Consider the following 18540-nt stretch of genomic DNA (forward strand, 5'->3'; position numbering starts at 1 on the left):
TCAACAGAAGGTGAAGACACAGAATGAGGTCTGAAACCACTCACCCGCCTTACACATCAAAAGTAGGGGGTGTTGACGGAGGTCACCTGGCAGGCAGCAAAGGGCCGTGGGGAACATCCTCCAGCAGGTCCCTGCTCAGGCACCGTCATGCTGCTACAGGCACCTGCAGACCAGTCCCCAGAGCCCACGGTCCTCGCTCCTCCCTGCCCCCGAGACCCCCGCAGGCCAGCAGTGCTCCAGGGCAGTGACGTGGCCACCGGGAGACTCTCTACCTGGCCAGGGGTCGGCTTAGTCCCCTTTCCTGAAGAAGCGGGGCTTCGGGGCCTGGCTGTGCATAGACATTTACCTACTAATCCAGTCAGCTCATTCCCCTGGACGTGTCCTCCTTTGTGCGATCACTGAGGTTGACTACTTGCACACGGTTGGTGTTTTTCCTTTTCGTTTTCCTATTGGATTTGCCTATGAGTTGATGGCAAAAGGAGCCAAATCACTTTCGACTACCTGCCTTTCCCTCCCCCGGAGTGGTCAGAGAGGCCCCCGACTATTTTAAGCCAACAGTCTGAACATTCGAATACTGGGATGTGCACAGGCAGAAGGCCGTCTTTGCTGATTTGTTTGGTAGGAAGTCCGTCACCACGGGTTGGAACGCTTGCGTTGAGATCTTCTCTGCAGCTAGCACGGGCAAGCGGGGGCTCCGTTCCCGCTACCGTGGCCGGGACCCGTTCGTGGTGTGCGTTTTACAGTATCTCAGATTCGATGGAACGGTCTAGTTGCTCATGGCAGAATTTTATAACAATCTGCTTCTTACAGGTTTCGATTCTGTGATGTTTGAAACAGCATCGTGTGAAGTGTTAGCAAGTGTACGGTTGAGGAAGGGGGATCCGTAGAAGCGCGGCTCCCCCTTCTAGAACGCAGCATAGGACGCGGGGCCCGGGGAGGTGGAGTCACCACACTGTTGCTGCAGGAGGGCCAGCTGCCTGTGAGCAGGAGGGAAATACGCTGGGGACAAATTCCCAAGACAGGTTCCTAGGGTTTGCCCCATCGTCTGTCCATCAGATCCACGTTTCATTGGCCGTGTATGCACGATCTGGGCTAAGGGACGATGAAAATCACCTTCCAGTAAGGAGTGTGGGATTCAGGAAGGCCCAGAGTGCATTCCTCCCACACGTGGGCGCCAATCGGTTGGACATGTTTGTTTGCACGCGATACAATTTATTGCGAGTACGGAGCTTTTAAAAAACAAGGAAGGAAAAAAGCATACGAGTGACTAGAAAATGTTAAATGGTGCGTAGATGTTATATAAACTCCATGTGTTGAAAATGCCCCAATCCCCACTTACCTGCAATCCCCTTGCTGTCATTAGTTTTTGAAGGTCATACTTTTAGAAGGAGTCACGGAGGCAAGTATGAGTGGCACACCTGTCAGGGGGGCTGGGGACGGAACGTCTGTGTCCCCTGAATTTTATGTACTGAAAACCCAGCCCCAGGGTTCAGGTGTTCAGAGCCGGGCCTCCGGGAGGTCCTGAGGTCCTGGGGGCGGGACCGTGTGACGAGGAGACAGGACACTTTGCTTCCCCTTGGACCCCTCCCCCATGAGGGTGCACCCACAGGACGGCTGGGTGAGCCGCCCGTCTCCGGTGCTTCTGTGATAGCTGCCTGAGCCCACCGAGAGCGGAACAGGCTAGAAAAGGGTCTTGGATGCTTATGGGACGGTTGTTGACTGACCATCAGCAGAGCTGACAATATGGCAGGCCTGTCCTCAGTGCTGGGGCTGTGCTAGCCCAGTCTTCCTGATAGCCCTTCTAAGGTAGAGACGACTACTAACGCTGTCCCCATCCTGCAGGTGACAAAACTGAAGCCCAGAGAGGCGGTGGAGCTCGCTCACAGTCACCAGGTGGTGAACGGTGGGCTGCGCCCCCAGTGTCTGCGTCCAGAGCCTCGCATGAAAGCACTGAGCTAGGGGTCTGTCACCACGGTCCCTCAGGGACCACTGCCAAGCGCTGTTTCCTGTAATCACAGATCAAGGGCTGGGGGACTGTGTTGTCACAGCAAGAGCGCAGGCCTTTGTCCCCACGACCTGCTCAGGGGCGGCGCGCCCACGCCGGGGGTTGGGGGGGGTTCCCGTCTGCCCAAGGTGCCTGCAGCAGGTGTAGGCTGGGATCCGGACGTCTCCAGATGTGCATCTGGGTCTGGGAAAACTGTAACCAGGATATTTCGCTGTTGGTTTTTTTTCGCAATTCTTTTCCATTTTAACTTTTTTAAATTTACATCCAAATTAGCTAGCGTCTAGTGCAACAATGATTTCAGGAGTAGATTCCTAGTGCCCCTCCCCCATTTAGCCCGTCCCCCCCCCTCCCACCACCCCTCCAGCAACCCTCTGCATGTTCTCCATATTTATGAGTCTCTTCTGTTTTGTCCCCCTCCCTGTTTTTATAGGATTTTTGTTTCCCTTCCCTTATGTTCATCTGTTCTGTGTCTTAAAGTTCTCATTATGAGTGAAGTCAGATGATATTTGTCTTTCTCTAACTGATTAATTTCGCTTAGCATAATAGCCTCTAGTTCCATCCACGTACTTGCAAATGGCAAGATTTCCTTCTTTTTGACTGCCGGGTAATACTCCCTTGTATCTATAGACCACATCTTCTTTATCCATTCATCCATCGATGGACATTTGGGCTCTGTCCATCCTTTGGCTACTGTCGATAGTGCTGCTATAAACATGGGGGTGCACGTGCCCCTTCGAAACAGCACACCTGTATCCCGTGGATAAATGCTGGTCGTAGGGTGGTTCTATTTTTAGTTTTTTGAGGACCCTCCATACTGTCTTCCAGAGTGGCTGCACCAGCTTGCATTCCCACAATCAGGATATTTCTGTTGGGAGATTTTCTATTGATAAAATCATCCCATGGAACATTCTCTCTCTCTCTCCCTCTTTTTTTTTTTTTTTTTAATTTAAAGACATAACGCTCCGCCACCTCAGGTCACCGTTGCATGACTTTTACGTGTAAGATGTGCCTTCGTGCAAAGCGAACGCCTGTGGGGTGCAGGCCTGTGCTTCCGTCCACGCTCTGCCGACCGTCATCGGCAGCCCCGAGCCTTCTCCCACTTGTGTGACTGGCTGTCCTGGTCCACTTTGCTCTCGCCATGTCGATCGTTGCTTCTGACTGTATGTTTGTGACTCTCCCGTAGGTAGGTGTTAGCAGCATTTCCAAATTTTCAAACCGTGGACCACGTTAGCCTGATCCGTACTGTTCAGATTACTTCCCTCCCTCCCTCTTCCCCCTTCCCCCACCCCTGCTTCCCCCAGCCACTTCCTTGTTTCCTTCTCTTTTGCTCTCTTCCTCACTTTCTGCCACAAGGGGATATTATCAGCTGAAGATATAATATCTATAGACATTTTTAAATTAAAATCTATGAAAAAGGAATTTTATCTTTGCCCATTTCTACAGGTTTTCACTATGTTTCCAAGCTGTTTTTTCTAGAAATACTGATCTTTTACCTTATCTCACTGAGAACCTTCTTAGTTACCTGGCGGGGCCATCAGATGCAGGGTAATTTCAAAAATCCAAAGTAGTTCTCTTCTGCCAGCTTTGCGAACCTGGAGCTTTTCCGTTTACACCCCTAGGAGAACCGCGAAGACCCAGTGGGCCGCAAAGCCCGAGGTGGAGGTCAGCGGGCCCTGCGTCCTGGCCCGTGGCAGGTGCGCGGCACCCTGAGGCCAGGGTCCCTCCCAGCGCTGGGGGGCCTCTCAGTGCACTCCCAGCCCTGGCCCTGCGCCTTCCCTGCATGCTTCTCTCGGCTTACCGCCACTTTTCTAAAACTGTCCTTCCCTGTGGGAAGCCTGCAGTGGTTCCCCGTGGCCCAGGGTGAGATACAGACCCCTTGGAACTTAGTTCGCATACACGTTCCCTTCCATCGCCCCGTGCTTCTGTGTCCCCAGTGTCCCCTGTCCTTAGCTCACGGCGCCCACGCCCCTCCCAGCCCCACGTGCATCTCCACTGTGGCGCTTGTGATGGGCACTGATGCCTGGCACAGGCCCTCTCTCCTCCGGCCCCCCGAGCCCGCCTCCCCCACTCCCCCCTGTGCGGGCCTGGCTCCTGAACTCTACATCTCCCGGTCTGGTCTCCCCTCCGGCAGCTGGGGCCTGTGCTGCTTTCCTGCTGTCTCAGCCAGGGGCTCCCGAGCCCTCCTCCTCCCGCGGGGTGCAGGGGAGATTTCCACAACACACAGTCGCCAGATGCAGAAGGCAGCAGGCCTCTCTGGTTGGGTGCCCGAAACACACCTGCCACACTTCAACAAATCCGGGACCGTCCCTAAGTCCCGTACCACATCCTCGCCATCGCCCCCTCCTGGCGCTCCCTTCTGCAGGACAGAGACCGAAAAGTAGAGCCTGTGAGACAGAGAGAGCCGGGAGAGAAGAGACGGCAGCCCAGGGTCACTCAGCCGTCCTCCTTGCTGCGTGAAAGTCGGTCGCCTTTGAACCCTCAGTGACCAACTATTAGCTATCTCAGGGTCATTCACACTCTACAAACACACAGTCTTAAAAATAAAGACAAATTAATGCTCCGAGGAGGGGTGTCCAGTGCAGGGGGTTGGGGGTAGACGTGGGTGCAGGTCTGAGGCTAAGGTCCTTCCCAGACTCCTCACACCCATTTCTTTTTCTCTCTTACGAATTTTCTATTATTATTTATTTTTATGTGAAGGACTCTTAACCCGCAGTGTTGCACTGTTCCAGGCATGCGATGTTGTCATTCAACAATCCTGCACACCACTCGGCGTCCTGGTAACGGGAGTCGCCAAGTGTCGCCAAAGTGTTGGTGAGCTTAGCGGCTGTATGGCCTGTGCTGCACTTTTCGTGTCCACCCTTGATCCTTCCGAAACTGTGAGTTTGTGCCTCTTAATCCCCGTCAGCTATCTCACCCATCCCCCGCCCACTTTCCCTCTGGCAACCACCAGTTCATTCCTTGCGTTCAAGAGTTTGTCTTTCGTTGCTGTTGTGTGTTTGTGTCTTTTTTCTTTGTTTTGTTTCTTAAATTCCACATATGAGCGAAATCGTGTGGTATTTGTCTTTAACTTATTTCACTCAGCATCAAACCCTCTAGGTCCATCCACGCTGCTGCAAATGGCGAGACCTCATTCTTTATACGGCTGAGTAACGTTCCATCGAACGTGCTGCACCTTCTTTCTCCATTCCTGAGGCAATGGACACTTGGGCTGTTTCCACATTTTGGCGACTGTAACTGATGCTGCTATAAACAGAGGGGTGCATGTACCTCTTGAAATCAGTGTTTTTGTATTTTGGGGGGTGATTACTGGACCAAAGGGCAGTTCTAGTTTTAACGTTTTGGGGAACCTCCACACTGTTCTCCAGAGGGGCTGCACCAGTTTGCATTCCCACCAACAGTGCACAAGAGTCCTTTCTCCACATCCTCACCAACACCTGTTGTTTCTTGTGTTAATTTTAGCCTTTCTGACGGGCGTGAGGTGGTATCTCAACGTGTTCGAGATCCATTTGATTGATCGGATTTCCCTGATGATGAGCACCGTGGGGGGTCTTTGCTTGTGTGTACTGGGCCATCTGTGCGTCCTCTTCGGAAAATTCACATTGAGGTCCTCTGCCCATTTTTAATTGAATTATTTGTTTTTTTGGGTTGAGTTGCAGAAGTTCTTTATATGTTTTGGATTTTAACCCCTTGCAGATAAGTCCTTCACAAATACCTTCTCCCATTCAGTAGGCTGCCTGTTCATTTTGTTGCTGGTTTCCTTCACTGTGTAGATGCTTTTGGTGTGGGGCCAATAGTTTACGTCTTGGGAAGGTCTTTTCCACCACTGGGGGAGCAGCTGGTTGGAAGATATACGTGCACAGAGGAATCCCACTTCTCAGCTCACACCTTCCTGTGAGCTCCTTGTCAATGAGATGCCTGTGAGCTTCAGAGAGCCACGAATCCTACCCCATCCTTGGCATTTCGTCTTGGGAAGACAAAGCATTTCTACTCAGCAGTCTGTCACAAAGGAAGGTCGCTGAATGTGCCCACGCCCCTTAGTGTGAGAATTTTCTGGTTGGAACACGATGGCTTGGTTTAAGTTGAACTAATAACATATTTAAGTCACAATCTACAATCACAACCTTGACAGACAGTAATTATAGGTATTCCAAGAAGGGGCTTGCTGCTGACTTTCTACCCAAGGGTCCCCTGCAAATTTGGTGGAGTTCACTGAGCAATTAACGGCATGATTCACTGCATGGCATCGCCGTGTCTCAGAAACAACGGGAGTGAGGACTATTCACCTGCGCGTGCCATACCTGTTTGTCATGTTACCTCCTGGCCACCTGTATTCAGAAGACAGATGACTGCTTCAAACAGGTCTGGATGGAGGCTTGTCTTTCCTGAACAACCTGTCCATCTTCTGAAGGGTGGTGCTATGGTTTGAATGTCCGTGTCCCCCTAAAGTTCATAAGTCAAAATCTAATTGCCTAGGTGGTGACATTTGGAGGTGGCCCTTTGGAGGTGATCATGCGGTCCTGAGGGTGAGGCCATGAATCGGGCTAGTGCCCTTATGACTCCAGAGAGCCCCCTCAGCCTACCTCCTGTGTGAGGACACGGCAAGAAGTCTGTGACCCGGACGAGGGCTCTCACCCAATCCTGCCCATGTCCTGATCTCCGACTTCCAGCCTCCAGAGTGAGAAACAGGTTTCTCTCGTCCATAGGGCACCCAGAAAATGGTGTTTTATTGTAGCAGCCCAAACAGACTGGGTCACATGTCTTAATTTTTCCAATTGATCAGTAATTATCGAGGAGTCTCCAACATGTGCCGGGTCCACTGTTGGACACCATGAGGGATCCACAGAAGAGTAAACATCTTCTGTAGACATCCTGAGTAAACGTGTTATTAACATTCATTCCGTTAAGGAATCCCCTCTCGGCCTCTGGTGACATAAAGGCAAAGAGAATACAATCCCTGCCCTCAAGACACTCACCACATTTCACAACGGTAACAGCAGCAGCAAAGCTCAAGGAGCATGAGGGTGATGTCAGGTGACAGGTGCGTACCACGGGTGCTCCTGGTCCGTGACCTACGGCAATTGGCTGAAGGGTGGCCCTGTGGCGATTCAGAGTATGTGGCCCATCGAGGGCTGGAGTGACCTGGGATGGCTCTGAACAGCTAAGTGGAAAGTCTTTGATATTTAAATAGAGGGGATGATGGTGTGAGCAGAAGGGAGAAAGTAGCCTCTGAATTCAAGGGACACAGAGAAAAGGTCTTAGACGAAAGGTCCCACGGGCAGTAGTGAGACTTAGGCTCAAGAGACTGTCATAACCAGCCTCACAGGCCAAGGGGAAGGTTTGCATTTGCAGCCCCACCTCTAACCACCGGGGGCAATGCCTCTAACTTCAGAGTCCTCACTCGCGGTGGGCACAGTTTGCAAGTTTGCGTGTGAAACACCTAACTGTATATTGTGATACGCGTGGAGGACGTTACGATGACAATAGTAACCACCATTATCGTTGAGTTGGTTTACTGCTGAGCAGTGATACGGCATCACAGGAGATAGAGTTTGAAGATTCTTGCCCCAGGTGGAAGGGGGAGCAGGATTAGGGAGGCAGGTGGGGTGGTGAACTCAGCTGAGGGTAATTGGCATGGAGGGGGGCAAGGGGGTTCCCTGGAGAGACGGATGGCAGGTGATGTGGAGGTTTGTCGGGCACTGCCTCTTGAAAGGCTTTGGTTTCAGTGAGAATCACTTGTTTCACCGAAGTCAAAGAAAATAAGCCTGAAAGCCTTAGTGGATGGAGGTTACCACTTCCGGGGCCAAATCCTACAGCTGCCTGCCAGAGGTGTGCCCTTGAGGGTTCATTCCCGTTATCCCAAACTCACATACGGTGGCTCCTAGACAAAGTAATGGCTGCAGGTTGTGAACTGCAGACCCAAGATACTGCTCTGTGGGTGAGGCTGGTCTCCACTCATACTTTGCATTAAAAGTTATTCATCTAGGGGTGCCTGGGTGGCTCAGTCGGTACACGTCTGACTTCAGCTCAGGTCATGATCTCGCAGTCTGTGAGTTTGAGTCCCGAGTCAGGCTCTGTGCTGACAGCTCAGAGCCTGGAGCCTGTTTCAGATTCTGTGTCTCCCTCTCTCTCTGCTCCTCCCCCACTCACACTCTGTCTCTCTCTCAAAAATAAATAAAAAATTTTTTAAAAGCTTGTTTTAAGTTATTCATCTATACCCTCTGACACCTCAAGCTTGGGATCATTAAAAAAGGAACGGAAATTAAGTCTTAGATCCCTCTAGAACAGCTCTCACATCGTTGGGGAAGGGAACTGGGAACCGTCCACCTGGGGCCTTTACCTGGACCAGCTCTTACTTTCCAGAAACCTGGGCAAATCCTTCAGCTTTTCCAGATGTCACACCCAAGTCTAGAAAGAGAGGGTTTTGACTTGGCTACAGGATCCTTAAAGTTACTTTCAGTTCTCGTGTCCACTGACTCCAAAAGCCATTCTAGCTTGCTATGTTTGTGGTTGGGGCGGTGCCCCAACAGATTTTCATTCTGCACCAGTGGCCACAAGCTGGGCTGAGCTGACCAGGTAGAGAGCACCGCTGGGGGGTGGGGGTGGCCGCCAGGGAATGGCTGCAGGGGGATGACCGCCAGAGGATGGCTGCCAGGGGAGGGACGCCAGAGGAGGGGGTCCGGGAAGTGGCCGCTGGCGGACGGGCTCTGGGGGGTGGCGCTGGGTGTCAGAAGCAGCCCTCTCCTCCCTGATGTGGCACTGACTGGCCTTTGTTTTAATTGCCTCCATATTTAATTGCTTTTCTATAACATTTTGCTTAATTTGGAAGGATTTTTCTAATGAGCTTGAATGATCTAATTGGACCTAAATGTGATTTCCTTGTAGCATTGTTTATTGGTGTGTAAACAGTCAGCAGATCCCAGAACCAGTTACAAATACAGTGGGAAGCAGTGAATGGTTTGGTTTGGGGGGAGTTCAAGTTGCTCGTAATTATTATGTGATCTTGGAAGTATAGTTTTTTAACCTGAATTTGCTAATAATTTTTTATGGCAATCGATACATAACTTTCGAAAATACTAACAGATATAAGAAAAATAATATTTTGGGGGGGTTTTCGGTTGCATAAATGTTACATGAGTGCGTTTTCCAGTAAAACATCAAACAATTAAGATGAACATTAAACATTAGGATTTAAGATAAAAAGTGAAAATCCTTCTTAGTCCTCAAAATCCCACCCTTTTTTCCAAAGACGGTCCCTGCTAGCATGGGTCTGTTGTAACTGCTCCAAATTGTTCTGCACATTGACGTGTGTGCATATGTAAACATGGAGTATGGTATCAGGTTACTGATGTGCACACGTGAGGTTAACGGTAACTGTTACTCTGCACCATGCTGTTAACACTGATCTACAGTGACCCTGTGCCATCAACCATACTGGCCAATCCGATTGTTTGTTTATAATAATCGAACCAGCCCACCACTGACAGTTTTGTTTTTGGTTATACACAATTCTGCACCAAATAGTCATACGTGCATCTGTGCACACATGTGACTAAAACATATTTGGTGGCTACGGGGAGCGGTAATTGTCAGGCTGGGGCACGTGTGTGTTAGATTATCACACACACGGACCAATTCCGGAGGGCAAGGTGTTCCCGTCACCGCCACGGAAGCCTGAGTCCTGCTCACTCCCTATCACCACACCGCAGACAAGTAAACCCACTAAAACCATATCGTCGTCCTCGGGGGTCCTGCTGGCCCTCGCTAAAAGCCCACAGTAGGAAACAAGTTTCCTTCCCAGTGTTAGTCTTGAGAATCAGTGGCTTCAGACACGGGTCTAAGCTTGGGAATACCCATAATCAGAAGATAGCTGGAGGCAGACCGTGCTTGTGATAGATCGATTTTGTTGTCATTTTGTTTAGTTTTTGTAAGTTTATTTATTTGAGAGAGAGAAAGAGAGAGGGCGCACAATCAGGGGAGAGGCAGAGAGAGAGAGAGAGAGAGAGAGGAAGGGAGAGAATCCCAAGCGGGCTCTGTGTTGACAGCGTGAGACTTGAACTCACAAACTGTGAGGTCATGACTTGAGCCAAAACCAAGAGTTGGACACTCAACTGACTGAGCCACCCAGGCACCCCTGATATTTTTATCCACAAAAGCTCCAAATTACAAACAAATGCTCTGTTCTGTTGTTTGTTAACGTGCTGCAATCAGCGGCCCCTTGCGGGGAGGAAGAGGTTGAAGTCCTGTTCTGAGGGCCGTGCTGCATGAGGGATCAACAGAGGTGCTAAGTTTGTACAAACCATAGACTCAGACCTTCTAAATCCTCGGAAATACATCGCAGCATTCAGCGTAACGGAGGCTTGGGGCAAATCTGTGACGTTTTAGATTGAGGACGCGTGACGAAGAGGTGATAGGTATTAAAAACGGAAAGAAGATGATTTCAAACTCTGCACACGTTCTCCTGCTGTCCTATCATTTCATCGTGATGGAGCCTCACTCGCTTGCCTATTTTCTCATAAACCTTCTCTTCTTTCCTTGTCTTCCTTATCACCTGTATCTCCCGAAAATGATCTTTTCTTTTCTCTGAGAAACCACAAGTGGACATGGTCTAAATTTTATGGCGAGCTAGAAGCTGAGCATATTCCAAAACAAGGAATACCAGCAAGGGAGTGGGTTTACTAAAATATCTTTAATTTGGCACAAAGGGGAACATAATTCCTCTATTCAAGCAGGAAAGACTGATGGAGAACCCACCGCGTACAAACAATTGATTCATCTCGACCCAGTGGTGGGTTCTGATGCCCTAGCAGGTGTGGAGGAGGCAGAGGACCAAGTGGAAAATCAGCGGCCTCGAGGCCGCGGAGAGGGTACGTGGGGACAGCGCCGACCCCACTGGGGCCACAGCCGTGCCGTGATCTTATGAGTACACAGAAGACCTTTTAAGGGGAGGCTTTCCTTCAGAGAGTATTGAGCGTGGGTCCGGGCGAGCAAACAAAACCAGGTCATGGGCCCTTGGATTCATCCCTGGAGACTCACCCGAGCCTCTGTGTGTGTTCACTGAGAAGGATTTACTCCTAACTGCCTTCTGAGGAATTGTCTGGTTCCTATTGTGCAGTGTTGTAAGTCTGAGGAGGAGGTCTGTCAAAACATGTCCTTCATTTTTTAACCAATCTCATGTAGAAATTTTAGGGAGAAGAAAAGGCAAGAGACATTTCCGCTGGTACATAATCCTGTAACAGTGACTCAGATTGCCAAAGAGACACCTGCATGTGTCATTTAGACACAACTGAGTTAATCAGAAGGTCTCTTTGACATTAAGAAACCTCAGGAAAGCACTGATGCAGGGACAGGACATCCAAACCCAATGGGCTGGCACGCTGCTGGGGAAGTCTCGGGGGAGGGACAGGCGCAGGGGGGAGGGGCGGGTGCACAGAGAGGGGGAGGGGTGGGTGCAGGAGGAGGGGACAGGTACACAAGGGGGGGGAGGGACAGGTGCAGTGGGGGGAGGGGCACAAGGGCAGACCCGTTCAGGTCAGGGCCTCCTGCCGAGAAGTACTTCGGGGCAGAAGGGCACTTGTAGGGTGATTCCTGGTGCCACTTAGCGGACACTCCAAGGTGTAGACTAACCCTAACCCTAACCCATTCTATAAACAGAGGTAGCGTGTGCACCAAACGGGAATGACACGCTTCTTATGCAAACGGTTCACTGGCCAGAAGTTCACATCCAGTGCCGTAGCAAGGCGGGGGAAGCCAGGTGTTTGGTATTCGGGGGATAAAGCAAAGACATTCTTAGCCCCGCCCTACCATTGTCTAAGAGGAACCTGAACTTCAGAGTTCAGTGAACCTAAAACGTTCACACCAGTATTAGCTAGGATGGCTCTTGCCTACCTAGAAATAATGCATAAACATGACAGTCTATATATTCACTAGTATTCCATGAAAATAATCATTATATAGTTTTTATAAATGTTTTATTTATTTTTGAGAGTGAGAAAGAGCACGTGAGCAGGGGAGGGGCAGCGAGAGAGGGAGACAGGATCCAAAGCGGGCTCTGTGCATGACACGGAGCCCGATGCGGGGCTTGAACCCACAAACCATGAGATTATGACCTGAGCCACAGTCAGATGCTTGACCAACTGAGCCACCCAGGCGCCCCAATTATTGTAATTTTAAACAATTGTGATAGGATTTCAACACCAATCATATCAAGCTTCTGTGTAACCCCCCTACGAGGATCTGCTGGGAAGGGCAGGCATGGTTTCAGAAAGTCAAAATAGCAGGGGCTGAATCGCAGTAAATATCCGCTAAGCACACATCTGTCTTCAGCAGCCTCCGGTGTCCTGATGCAGAGCGCTGCGTGCGGGCTCACACCTTGTCCTGCAAGGGTGAGGGCTCTGAGTGCTGGGCAGTAGAGGTCAGAGTGCAGAAGACACTGCTTACGTCCCGGATGGAGGCTCCCGTCTGAATCCAGATGGTCAGAAGGGGGTGTGTCTGGTGTGCAGAGGTTCAGGGGGCACTTGCCTCGGTCACATAAAAGTTAGGTTTACAGATCATACTGTAAATAAAAGAACAGTTTGGGGGCACCTCGGGGGCTCAGTCAGTTGAGCTTCCGACTTCCACTCAGGTCACGATCTCACAGCTCGTGAGTTCGAGCCCCGCGTCGGGCTCTGTGCTGATGGCTCGGAGCCTGGCGCCTGCTTTGGATTCTGTGTCTCCCTCTCTCTCTCTGCCCCTCCCCTGCTTGTGCTCTGTCTTTCTGTCTCTCAAAAATAAATAAGCATTTAAAAAAATTTTTTAAAAAAAGCAACAGCCTGTGTTGACAAGAATCTCCTGCGTGTATATTGCGTGGGCATGTGTGTGTGTGTGCACGTGTATCTGGCTGTGTTTTGAGTACGGGCAGTCAGGAAAAGACCACAAAACACACGACTCCCCTCAAAGATTCTCCAGTATAGACGGCTATAGACGGCTCTAAATAAAACCACAAATCGTAATGTGTACTAAAAGGTTAATACATTTAAAAATGTTCCACAGTAACTCCAAACTAATGATTCTAGACTTCGATACATAGAAAAATATACTAACTCTCATTTTATCTTTCAAACTTGACTTTCCCGGGTAATTTTCACATGCTTCTAGCTCCAGGTGCATATTTCCAAATTATTCTGTTCTTTATGTGTTTGTTTTGGTCAATTCTTATTAGGGAAAATAATAGCATTTGTTATGGCTGCATTTTATAGGCTGCCTGTGAATTTCACAGGAAATTGTGTGTGAGCTTGTTTTAAATCCGACTCGCCAAGCACCCTGAATATTTCCTTTATTGTGAGGTGACACACAGGAAGTGAAATACAGGATGTTTTTGAGGATTTACGGTAACGCTGCAGAAAATAGCTGATGGTGAGCAGTGTGGAACCCTCGGGGTCTCCTCATTTGCCTGACACACTTCGCTGATGCCCATTAACACTTCTCTGTTATTGCCACAGACTCGATTTAATGAGCTTCTCTGAATTTAGAGGTTTGCACCAGAAACAATAGCTTTAAATCTGAGACACCTCGCCCTCTCCACTTTCTGATATTCTGTCCGTCTTCTCTTCAACAAAATAAATTCTCTCTTTACAGTATACTTGAAATGATCTGGGTATTTTCTTTGCCAATTAGAATGGTCGCGAGTTCCCAATCCTGAGACCGTATTGCAGAAAACCCGGACGGAGAGTTCACAAATTCAAACTTTGCATGAATGCAGACGATCTCTTTTGTGGTTCTTCCCCTAAAATAAAGTCGAGGTGACATCTGGAAGAGTCCTCGTCATCAACAGACTGTGTTTCATTATGAATGAGTCCCATTATTTCCAAGAAATAGTTACACATCCAAAATAGTTCTCGCCTATTAAATTGCTTCTTAATTGCACCAAAGTGTTAAAAAGGCAGTAATCTTACAAATTGGCTGGTAACTGGTCAATCTAAATATTAAGTGCACTTACTTTTACCTCCAAACCTAGAGTTGTATTTAAAACCGTTAAAAACCTTGGATTTCAAAGTGGCCTCATTAGACGTGTAGAAGCATTTTCTGCTCGGCCGGCACGGCCTTTGCAATCAGTGCCGCTGGCACGATGGACCGGTGTCTCCTCGCGAGCAGCTCCGTACTCAAAGTGGGGTGCTTGGCGGTGAGGGGGGCGGCACGAAGGAGAGGCGGCCGTCGGCCCCTCCTCTCTCCTGTCAGTGATGCCCTTGTGTTGTTCTGTCCTTTAGAAAATGAACCCGAAGGAGACCTGGTGAAGTCGCCTGGACGGGACATCTGGAGCTCTGACCTTCTGGGGGAGCCGACCGGATCCAAGGAGCGCCCCGGGCGACAGTGCAGGTACCCGCCGCGGCAGCTCTGGGGCAGGTGCGTGAGCGTCCTCCCCGATCGCCGCCCCGAATCACTACTCTTCCCGGCTGGCTGGTGCTTCCTGGCCTCGGGGGGCTGGGGGGGCTGTTAGAAGTCCCGTTGTGCATCACCTCCAAGCAGACCATTCATGCTGAAAAGAGCCGTCTGCAGTTAAATTAGATGATGCATTTGTTGTTCTTGCCACTAAAACTGTATAGGGTGGCACGGGCCGTGCGTCCTTCTGGGTGCTGGGAGGGTCCTGGGGATTGCTAGCGGGGAGGAAGTGGGACTGGGACCCTCAAAGGGAAACGCTTCACTTCGAATGTTGCCAGAAATTCCACAGTCGCTGCAGCACTGGTTTGCAAAGTTCCTCAGTTGCGGTGTGGAGAGCTGGGCGTGGGCGCTGGCCCGCGGGAAGGGGGTGCTGCCCGGGGCAGCAGGTTCTCCTTGGGAATCTCGTGCAAGCCGGGGGCCGGCATGACCGTAACGTGTGCCTGGAGCTGATGTCAGAAGCCCCGGTGTTACCTTCTCAGTACCCACACTCACCAGTCCATGTTGCGCGTGTGACTTTGCTGGAGGAGAGCATGAAGCTTCTGGGGGGAAGGTACTCTCTTGGGATGCGCTACGGGGGAAGCTCGGGCCTTTCAAGGTTCTTGTGCTGCAGGGATGCGTCCGTGTGCCGCCCAGCGGGTGCTGCCGCCTTCACAGGTCTCGGTTGTTCTGTCTTCTCGGCTGCCCCCCGTTCGCTCTCCCTGAAGAGCCCACCACACCCACTGGTTGGTTAATCGTCACTTCCCCGGACTTTTAAAAAACCTACTCACACTGGGGCGCCTGGGTGGCGCAGTCGGTTAAGCGCCCGACTTCAGCCAGGTCATGATCTCGCGGTCCGGGAGTTCGAGCCCCGCGTCAGGCTCTGGGCTGATGGCTCAGAGTCTGGAGCCTGTTTCCGATTCTGTGTCTCCCTCTCTCTCTGCCCCTCCCCAGTTCATGCTCTGTCTCTCTCTGTCCCAAAAAATAAATAAACGTTGAAAAAAAAATTAAAAAAAAAAAAAACAAAACCTACTCACACTGAACGTTAAAGTCCTGCCGACTTCAAAGTCAGTTACGGGCTCTGAAGCGTAGGTGTTTCATATCCATAACCCTGTTTTGTCCAATCCCGCCGAGTTTTACTCATAAGTTGAAGAATGTTTCATGGAATGTTTTGTGCAGGTCTAATCTTTAAATGCGGATTTGCTTAATTGGCATCTCTGGCTCGGAGTTAAGGGTTCACACTTACGTGATAGTCATCAACGCGTGTCCTCTACGGCAAACCTCCCCACGAATTTGCGTCCTATAAAGCGTTCCCATGCCAACCTCCCCACGAGTTTGCGAACTGACACAAAAAGGGGCCGGCTGGTTTTCAGAGCGAAGTCCATCTTGACATTCAATGCTCTTGGCTTTGAATGGGCTTCTCAGTCGAGGAAGGCCGTTGGGCACTGAGAGCGAGGTGCACGCTTTCCAGGTGGGCGGTCGGACTTATTCAGAGCAGATGGGGAGACTCCGGGGTTCCAGCAGGCCCTGCGGTTGGTGGTCTGGGGGGCAAGGTGAGTGTGGCCGCCAACAGTCCCCAGGGGCCTCCAGGCCAATCGGGTAGAAGTGATAACAGCAGGAGCGCACCCAGCACTCCCGCGATTCACAGCGGAGCATTTCACGTAGGTAATCTCATTCAGTCTTCTCTAAATGTCAACATCTCCTGCCTGCAGAGCTTTGGCGATAACACGCACGAAGCCGTCGTGAAAGAGTTGTGCACAGCAAAAGTGACGCTCGCATTTACCCTCTGCGGCTCCTGGATGTTTCTTCTCCGCTCTCTTGTCCTTTAAAGATTAATGTCTGGGCTTGAGGGGATCGTCAGTGTGTATTTGCTGTGTGTGTGTCATGAGTACTTGAGTCCCTGGGTGATGAAATAAAGCGGCAGATTGAAATAAACGGTGCAGCATTCCAAAATGGAAGCACTAACACCAATAGCTTCCAGAAACAAAGCGTAAATCTTCACATGATCATCTATTACGTGAAAACGTAGAAACCATCATATTGCATAGACAGGGGCGCACAAATTTTTTCTGCAGAGGTCCCGACAGCAAACATCTCAGGCTTTGAGGGCCACACGGTCCCCAGGGCAAGTACAGCACAAGCATTGTTGTGGGAGAGTCGCCACAGGCCATCCGTGAACACACGGGCGTGGCCGTGTCCCTGTAAAACTTCATTCACAAAATCAGCAGCAAGGGAATTTGGCCCTCAGACGGTAGTTTGCCAATCCGTAGTAAATACGTGAATTGAGATGTCCTAAGTAATCGTTTTTGGAAAACAGAACATGACTCTTACTCTCTTTTCAAATTTCGTTACTCGCAAACTCACACAACAGTGTCAAAAATCAGGCTCCGCCAGCACGTTGTTCCACAGACGAGCGCGTTGCCGCCGTGCGAGCCAAGTAGTCAGGGTCGAGCTGGGACAGAAGCTGCCAGAAGGCCAAGGACAGCAGGCAGCTCTGTCTGGAGAAGTCAGGGCAGAACACGACGCCTGAAAGATTTGGAGGAGAAAACGTTTCTAGTATCTTCAGGCCTACATCAACGCGACCACCCAGAAATACCTTTACGTCCTCCTGAAAATTGGGCGGGATGTAAAATCACAGGTGTCCGACTTAGACACGCAGGGAGTTATGTGTCAAACCCCAGCGCCAGAGGAGACAGAATCCGTCGGGGACCCGGCGATGCTTTTATTCTATACAAATTTCCGTTACGTACGACCCTCACCACGGTGTAGGTGCTGGGCTACAGGGCAGAGCAAACCGCACAATTTGGGAAAATGTATCCATCCGGTCTGTCTTCTGAAATACACCATAACTCCAAACCAAAAATACAGAGAACACGGAATAAAATACCGAACACAAAAGAGAATTATTTTAAATTGCCATAGATTTGACATCAGAAACTTGATGAAGGGATTAATCTCAAGAAAGACTTTAATGACACCATAGATTATGTTTTTAAAGGGCTGTTTTATGAGTGTCTCAAACTTACCTTATTTGGGATATGAATTAGTAGTATAAATCATTTAAGTAAAATGAAGAACATTAATTGATTTTTTTCCCACTGAAACGATTTGCCAGAATGCAGGTATCTTTAAAGCAGCACTTTGACAATTCATAAATTATTTCAGAATAGATCAGAACAGGACATAATGTGTGGTAGAAAACGGCAGAAGCACCCGTCACAGACATGTTATAGCAGATTCACCCTAAGTAGTTAAGCAAAGAGAGGTCTGCTGGTCTCACATGTCACCAGCATTGGGCAGAAATTTGGGTGAAAACTTGGAGGCAACCAGAGCGGGAAACAAATCCTAAGCCTAGCACACTATCTCTGTAACTTTGGAGGACGTACTTAACTCTGGGAATCTGAGCCTCCGTTTCCCCACCAGTAAAACGGGCATAATGCGTAGTTTCTTCTTAGCAGGACCATCACAAGGATTAAATGAGATATAAATCACTGCATTTCGTCCTTGAAACAGAAGGTGTTTTAGTATGTAAAGTATCTGTACTTCTTTTGCAGTGGGCAGTGGGCTGCCTTTACATTTCAGACAGATGTACCCTGATTCCCTTCCAGATTGTGACTCCCTGAGGAGCAGCACCACCAACTGGACCCTGGTTGTGGGGCCTGGGGGTGAGCATTAGCAAGGGCTCAGCTAGACCCAGGCTCCCTGACTTCTTGGAAGGAGCTCTGGTAGAGGGAGAGCTGTTGGCAGGCCAGGAAAAATCCAGAAACACGGCAGGGGCTTCCCTCTCCGCCCTGGCGTCTTGTACCCAGAGTTCTTTGGCGTCAGCTTGTTATTCCGAGCGCGTGGGTGTCCTGACGCAGGGACGTGTCTCCTTCATACCCCAGCTCTTCGCACACGCTGGCCGTGCGTCGGGCTCGACGCTGGTCTTGTCTGCAAACGAGCGGGTTCTCGTGCTGTGTGAAGACGCGTTATTACGTGTTTGTGATACAGACAGAGCGGGTGTGGAACAGCCCCTCGTGCACGTCAGTGCGTGTGACAAGTGGGTACAGACTCTGTGCTGTGTCCCGACGTTTATGTAACAAAAGTATGAAGTACACACACACACGTACACACGTACACACATGTACACACACATGCACACTTTT

The 18540-nt window shown here is 50.1% G+C and overlaps 1 protein-coding gene across 14 annotated transcripts in view; it reads left to right on the top strand.

Moving 5' to 3' along the window:
• MYT1L (myelin transcription factor 1 like) overlaps window positions 1-18540 on the top strand; it is a 424454-nt gene that overhangs the window by 121883 nt on the left and 284031 nt on the right. For 13 of the 14 annotated variants that reach the window (XM_043604655.1, XM_043604656.1, XM_043604642.1 and 10 more), the window contains exon 3: window positions 14248-14383. The gene's annotated coding sequence lies outside the window, so the exon portion shown is untranslated. The remainder of the gene's footprint in view (window positions 1-14247; window positions 14384-18540) is intronic. The other variant, XM_043604647.1, reaches the window with a different exon arrangement.

The sequence above is a fragment of the Prionailurus bengalensis genome, chromosome A3 (assembly GCF_016509475.1).
Source record: "Prionailurus bengalensis isolate Pbe53 chromosome A3, Fcat_Pben_1.1_paternal_pri, whole genome shotgun sequence".
NCBI lineage: Eukaryota > Metazoa > Chordata > Mammalia > Carnivora > Felidae > Prionailurus > Prionailurus bengalensis.